Source organism: Nomia melanderi, unplaced genomic scaffold, assembly GCF_051020985.1.
Source record: "Nomia melanderi isolate GNS246 unplaced genomic scaffold, iyNomMela1 scaffold0673, whole genome shotgun sequence".
Classification (NCBI taxonomy): domain Eukaryota; kingdom Metazoa; phylum Arthropoda; class Insecta; order Hymenoptera; family Halictidae; genus Nomia; species Nomia melanderi.
In genome coordinates this window covers 1-7,500 of record NW_027475787.1, presented here as the reverse complement: position 1 = coordinate 7,500, position 7,500 = coordinate 1, and the positions used below count along the sequence as shown (strand labels likewise).

At 50.3% G+C, this 7,500-nt stretch overlaps 1 non-coding gene across 1 annotated transcript; it reads left to right on the top strand.

Moving 5' to 3' along the window:
* The first annotated feature begins 6,625 nt into the window (after positions 1 to 6,625).
* On the top strand, positions 6,626 to 6,780 carry LOC143176615 (5.8S ribosomal RNA). Its single transcript, XR_013001140.1, has one exon. It is a non-coding gene; the product is annotated as a 5.8S ribosomal RNA (ribosomal RNA).
* The last annotated feature ends 720 nt before the right edge of the window (positions 6,781 to 7,500 follow it).

The window sequence follows — 7,500 nt, the reverse complement described above, 5'->3', positions numbered from 1 at the left end:
TTCATCTCCCGTCCGTCGGAAATTTCGAACGGCTTACGCGCGGAGAAATACACTTCTCCCGTCCGTCGAAATTTTTTTTTTTTACTTTGAACAAGGCGCATAGAGCCCGCCGAACCACGATTTCCGTGCGTCTTACATCTTTCGACGATGGGACGATCCACGCGAAGAGTTGTTTCGTGCTCGCGCGAGGTGCGATAGCGTCGATTCGCTTTTCTGTACGGGGAGAAATAGAACGATGAGTTGACTTATCGGGTCTTCGTTGGAATTACCGTCGCTGGCATTGTAAACTCCAGATGACCTTGTGATTCCTTCGTCGGGCACTGGTAAAGGGTGGCGATGATTCGTTCTATAATAGAAATACCCGTCGTAGCGATTCGGCCGAGACACCCGCCACGAAACACTCTCTCGTCGTGGAATCCCCGCATCGGAGAGTAAAACGCGCGAAGGCTTACTATGAGAGAAGAAATAGTATATGCCGGTGGTTCGCGTGTGTAGGCTCTATACGAAATTGCGATTCAAGAGAGTAGGAAAAGACGCGATGAACCACGATTTCCGTGCGTCTTACGTCTCTCGACGATGGGACGATCCACGCGAAGAGTTGTTACGTGCTCGCGCGAGGTGCGATAGCGTCGATTCGCCTTTCTGTACGGGGAGAAATAGAACGATGAGCTGACTTATCGGGTCTTCGTTGGAATTACCGTCGCTGGCATTGTAAACTCCAGATGACCTTGTGATTCCTTCGTCGGGCACTGGTAAAGGGTGGCGATGATTCGTTCTATAATAGAAATACCCGTCGTAGCGTTTCGGCCTAGTCACCCGCCACGAAACACTCTCTCGTCGTGGAATCCCCGCGTCGGAGAATAAAACGCCGAAGGCTTACTTATGAAACTTACGTCTCTCGACGATGGGACGATCCACGCGAAGAGTTGTTACGTGCACGCGTATGGTGCGATTGCGTCGATTCGCTTTTCTGTACGGGGAGCAATAGAACGTTGAGTTGACTTATCGGGTCTTCGTTGGAATTACCGTCGCTGGCATTGTAAACTCCAGATGACCTTGTGATTCCTTCGTCGGGCACTGGTAAAGGGTGGCGATGATGCGTTCTATAATAGAAATACCCGTCGTAGCGTTTCTTCCGAGTCAACCCGCTCACGAAACACTCTCTCGTCGTGGAATCCCCGCGTCGGAGAGTAAAACGCGAATTCATAGTATGGAAACTTACGTCTCTCGACGATGGGACGATCCACGCGAAGAGTTGTTACGTGCACGCGTATGGTGCGATTGCGTCGATTCGCTTTTCTGTACGGGGAGTAATAGAACGTTGAGTTGACTTATCGGGTCTTCGTTGGAATTACCGTCGCTGGCATTGTAAACTCCAGATGACCTTGTGATTCCTTCGTCGGGCACTGGTAAAGGGTGGCGATGATGCGTTCTATAATAGAAATACCCGTCGTAGCGTTTCTTCCGAGTCAACCCGCTCACGAAACTCTCTCTCGTCGTGGAATCCCCGCGTCGGAGAGTAAAACGCGAATTCATACTATGAAAACTTACGTCTCTCGACGATGGGACGATCCACGCGAAGAGTTGTTTACGTGCACGCGTATGGTGCGATTGCGTCGATTCGCTTTTCTGTACGGGGAGAAATAGAACGTTGAGTTGACTTATCGGGTCTTCGTTGGAATTACCGTCGCTGGCATTGTAAACTCCAGATGACCTTGTGATTCCTTCGTCGGGCACTGGTAAAGGGTGGCGATGATGCGTTCTATAATAGAAATACCCGTCGTAGCGTTTCTTCCGAGTCAACCCGCTCACGAAACTCTCTCTCGTCGTGGAATCCCCGCGTCGGAGAGTAAAACGCGAATTCATACTATGAAAACTTACGTCTCTCGACGATGGGACGATCCACGCGAAGAGTTGTTTACGTGTACGCGTATGGTGCGATTGCGTCGATTCGCTTTTCTGTACGGGGAGAAATAGAACGTTGAGTTGACTTATCGGGTCTTCGTTGGAATTACCGTCGCTGGCATTGTAAACTCCAGATGACCTTGTGATTCCTTCGTCGGGCACTGGTAAAGGGTGGCGATGATGCGTTCTATAATAGAAATACCCGTCGTAGCGTTTCTTCCGAGTCAACCCGCTCACGAAACTCTCTCTCTCGTCGTGGAATCCCCGCGTCGGAGAGTAAAACGCCGAAGGCTTACTATGAAACTTACGTCTCTCGACGATGGGACGATCCACGCGAAGAGTTGTTACGTGCACGCGTATGGTGCGATTGCGTCGATTCGCTTTTCTGTACGGGGAGTAATAGAACGTTGAGTTGACTTATCGGGTCTTCGTTGGAATTACCGTCGCTGGCATTGTAAACTCCAGATGACCTTGTGATTCCTTCGTCGGGCACTGGTAAAGGGTGGCGATGATGCGTTCTATAATAGAAATACCCGTCGTAGCGTTTCTTCCGAGTCAACCCGCTCACGAAACTCTCTCTCGTCGTGGAATCCCCGCGTCGGAGAGTAAAACGCGAATTCATACTATGAAAACTTACGTCTCTCGACGATGGGACGATCCACGCGAAGAGTTGTTTACGTGCACGCGTATGGTGCGATTGCGTCGATTCGCTTTTCTGTACGGGGAGAAATAGAACGTTGAGTTGACTTATCGGGTCTTCGTTGGAATTACCGTCGCTGGCATTGTAAACTCCAGATGACCTTGTGATTCCTTCGTCGGGCACTGGTAAAGGGTGGCGATGATGCGTTCTATAATAGAAATACCCGTCGTAGCGTTTCTTCCGAGTCAACCCGCTCACGAAACTCTCTCTCGTCGTGGAATCCCCGCGTCGGAGAGTAAAACGCGAATTCATACTATGAAAACTTACGTCTCTCGACGATGGGACGATCCACGCGAAGAGTTGTTTACGTGCACGCGTATGGTGCGATTGCGTCGATTCGCTTTTCTGTACGGGGAGAAATAGAACGTTGAGTTGACTTATCGGGTCTTCGTTGGAATTACCGTCGCTGGCATTGTAAACTCCAGATGACCTTGTGATTCCTTCGTCGGGCACTGGTAAAGGGTGGCGATGATGCGTTCTATAATAGAAATACCCGTCGTAGCGTTTCTTCCGAGTCAACCCGCTCACGAAACTCTCTCTCGTCGTGGAATCCCCGCGTCGGAGGGTAAAACGCGATATATAATAGTATATGCCAGTGGTTCGCGCGCGTCGTCTCTGAGATACGCGGTCGACAGAGTTCCGAAAACACGTGATGTGCCACGATTTCCGTGCGTCTTACATCTTTCGACGATGGGACGATCCACGCGAAGAGAACGTTCGTGCTTGCGTGAGGTGCAACAGCGTCGATTCGCTTTTCTGTACGGGGAGAAATAGAACGTTGAGTTGACTTATCGGGTCTTCGTTGGAATTACCGTCGCTGGCATTGTAAACTCCAGATGACCTTGTGATTCCTTCGTCGGGCACTGGTAAAGGGTGGCGATGATTCGTTCTATAATAGTAATACCCGTCGTAGCGTTTCGACCGATGTCACCCGCCACGAATGTCTCTCTCGACGTGGAAACCCCGCGCCGAAGAGTAAACGCGAAGGCTTACCATACGAAAGAAAACGGTATTATACGCCTGTGGTATGTGCGTCTCGGCTCTGTGATACGCGATCGGCAGAGTTACAAAAAAACGTTGATGGGCCACGATTTCCGTGCGTCTTACATCTTTCGACGATGGGACGATCCACGCGAAGAGTAGTTACGTGCTCGCGCGAGGTGCGATAGCGTCGATTCGCTTTTCTGTACGGGGAGAAATAGAACGATGAGTTGACTTATCGGGTCTTCGTTGGAATTACCGTCGCTGGCATTGTAAACTCCAGATGACCTTGTGATTCCTTCGTCGGGCACTGGTAAAGGGTGGCGATGATTCGTTCTATAATAGAAATACCCGTCGTAGCGATTCGGCCGAGACACCCGCCACGAAACTCTCTCTCGTCGTGGAATCCCCATGTCGGAGAGTAAAACGCGAAGGCTAACTATATAAGAAACATATAGTATTATTTATGCCTGTGGTTCTCCGTTTGTCCTACTCTCAGATACGCGACTCGGAGAGTTACGAATAATCGTGATGGACCACGATTTCTGTACGTCTTACATCTTTCGACGATGGGACGATCCACGCGAAGAGATCATTCCTGCTTGCGTGAGGTGCGATAGCGCCGATTCGCTTTTCTGTACGGGGAGAAATAGAACGATGAGTTGACTTATCGGGTCTTCGTTGGAATTACCGTCGCTGGCATTGTAAACTCCAGATGACCTTGTGATTCCTTCGTCGGGCACTGGTAAAGGGTGGCGATGATTCGTTCTATAATAGAAATACCCGTCGTAGCGATTCGGCCGTGTCACCCGCCACGAAAATCTCTCTCGTCGTGGAATCCCCGCGTCGTAGAGTAAACGCGAAGGCTTGCTATAGAAGACTATAGTTTATACGCCTGTGGTTCACCGGTTGCCTGCTCTCCGGGGTACGCGATCGCGCAGGAGTTACGGAAGAACTTGATGGGCCACGATCTCCAAGCGGCTATATCTTTCGACGATGGGACGATTCACGCGAAGAGAACGTTCGTGCATGCGTGAGGTGCGATAGCGTTGATTCGCTTGTCTGTACGGGGAGAAATAGAACGATGAGTTGACTTATCGGGTCTTCGTTGGAATTACCGTCGCTGGCATTGTAAACTCCAGATGACCTTGTGATTCCTTCGTCGGGCACTGGTAAAGGGTGGCGATGATTCGTTCTATAATAGAAATACCCGTCGTAGCGTTTCGACCGATGTCACCCGCCACGAAATTCTCTCTCGTCGTGGAATCCCCGCGTCGGAGAGTAACCGCCGAAGGCTTGCTATAGAAGACTATAGTTTATACGCCTGTGGTTCACCGGTTGCCGGCTCTCCGGGGCACGCGATCGCGCGAAGGTTACGGAGGGACGTGAAGCGCCCGAGCAATGAAACGTCCGCAGGAGGAAACGAGCAACCGCCGAACATTGTTTCGCGACGTTTCCATAATGTATTGTCGTTTCGCTCGCATCCCGCTTCTTTCCCCTAGTTTCCTCGACGCGTAGTTTCGCAGCCTTAGTGGACGAATCATTCTCGATTCGAGGAAAGATATGCAGTGGGGCGTGCAATGAGCCCGCCAGAGACCACGATCTCCAATGCGTCTTTACATCTTTCGACGATGGGATGATCCACGCGAAGAGAACGTTCGTGCTTGCGCGAGGTGCGTTAGCGTCGATTCGCTTTTCTGTACGGGGAGAAATAGAACGATGAGTTGACTTATCGGGTCTTCGTTGGAATTACCGTCGCTGGCATTGTAAACTCCAGATGACCTTGTGATTCCTTCGTCGGGCACTGGTAAAGGGTGGCGATGATTCGTTCTATAATAGAAATACCCGTCGTAGCGATTCGGCCGAGTCACCCGCCACGAAACTGTCTCTCTTTCGTCGTGGAAACCCCGCGTCGGAGAGTAAAACGCGCGAAGGCTGTGACTGTAACATATATATATACAGTATACAATGCCTGTGGTTTTTGCGCGTGTCGGCTCTTCGGTATACGCGATCGGCCAGAGTTACGGAGGGACGGTGAAGCGCACGAGAAATTGAAACGGCCGCACGATTGGAACCGAGCAACCGTCGAACATTGTTTCGCGACGTTTCCATAATGCGTTTTCGTTTCGCTCGCATACCGCTTCTTTTCCCCTAGTCTCTGAGACGCGTTTTCGAGCCGTTCTTCTACTATCGATTCTCGTAGAGAGAAGGGACCGGGTAGTCTGGAAGTGGAACCCGCATCTTGCGTGTACCGTACACGGAATTGAGAGGACCGGCCGTGAAGCTCGTTTTAAAGCCGTGCGTCTGACACCCAACTCTTGCGCGCCAATTTCGCGGCAAGAGATAATATGGGACGAATGACCGGCAAAGAGCCAGCTGTGAAGTCTGTTTTTTTAATCGAATCCGTGGACGTGTGTATGCCGTAGCGTCGCTCGTCGTGTTCGTTCATGGTCGTTCCGAGAGAAAGAACGAAAGCGGTAACGAAGGGACCGGCCGTGAAGCTCGTTTTAAAGCCGCGCGTCTGACACCCAACTCTTGCGCGCCAATTTCGCGGCAAGAGATAACATGGGACGAATGACCGGCAAAGAGCCAGCTGTGAAGTCTTTTTTCATTATTTGCTTTCAATCGATCGATCGGTACGATTCGTGCAACGTTTCGCGCGATGCGACGCGAAAACATGCGCGCAACAATAGATGCGTCTGATCGGAAGAACGCGAGGGTCGACTGCACGCGATGGATTCAGTATCGGGTAGGATACAAAATATATCCCCGTCGTTTCCACGCGTGCGAGTCTTCTGCGTCTTTCGCGGGTTTTTGAATGCACTATACGCCCGGAACGTCGAGAAATATATACATATTACTTGAACGTTTTTCGTCTCGAAAGGCTTCGGTGTCGTCTCCAAGGCGACGCCTGAATCTCCTTCGCGCGCTGGTCGGAGATTCAGGTATCAACTTTTATCTTCTCTTTGAAAGAAGAGAGATATTAGGTCGAACAAATGAGAATAAAATTATATATGTGAAATATAAAATTTATACGATTACCCTGAACGGTGGATCACTTGGCTCGTGGGTCGATGAAGAACGCAGCTAATTGCGCGTCAACGTGTGAACTGCAGGACACATGAACATCGACATTTCGAACGCACATTGCGGTCCACGGATACAATTCCTGGACCACGCCTGGCTGAGGGTCGTTTACGTACCATACACTGCTTGCGTAGCTCTGTCAAATCCCCGCCGTCGTTCACCTCTTCGGATCGAACGTTTTTTTACCGAAGGGCGCAAAGAACGTTTCTGAGTCGGGTTAAGAGAAGGATGCTACGTACGAGCGAACGATGGGTGTCTCGTCGGCGTTTGTCGCGGACACGCGAAAATTCTGTGAATTTCACGGACAGTGTACGTTCTAGTTGTTGCAAAACGATCGGAATCGTTTGTATGGACTCGCGTGAGTGTTCGCGGCGTCGTGCGTCGTTCAATTACGACCGCCCGCGGATACCGCTCCACTGCGATATGGATCTGAGCGACAACTTTTTCGGCTGTTCGTGAGATGAACGGTTTCGTGTGTTTAGAAAAATTTTTTTTCCCGCGCTCCCGACGTCACCTGAAATGATGCGTCAGAGGTGAAAGAAAATATTAAGAAGTCGAGAGAGAGAGAGACTACACACGTTTTATTCATATTTTGTATACCGTGCGTGAGACGGATGTGCACGACACGTCGTATGTCGGTATATTACCGACTGGCCCCAGGGAGATTGTTTTCTTCCTCTCTTACGAATGAGATGTACGTTTCGGAGGATCGTCGTTACCGAAACACACGGCAAAACGAGACTTCTCGCAGCAGAACCTTTATACACAATACACATCGACTCTTTTTACCCCGAGAGAGAGAGAAAAGGTGTATTTCTTTTTTTTAT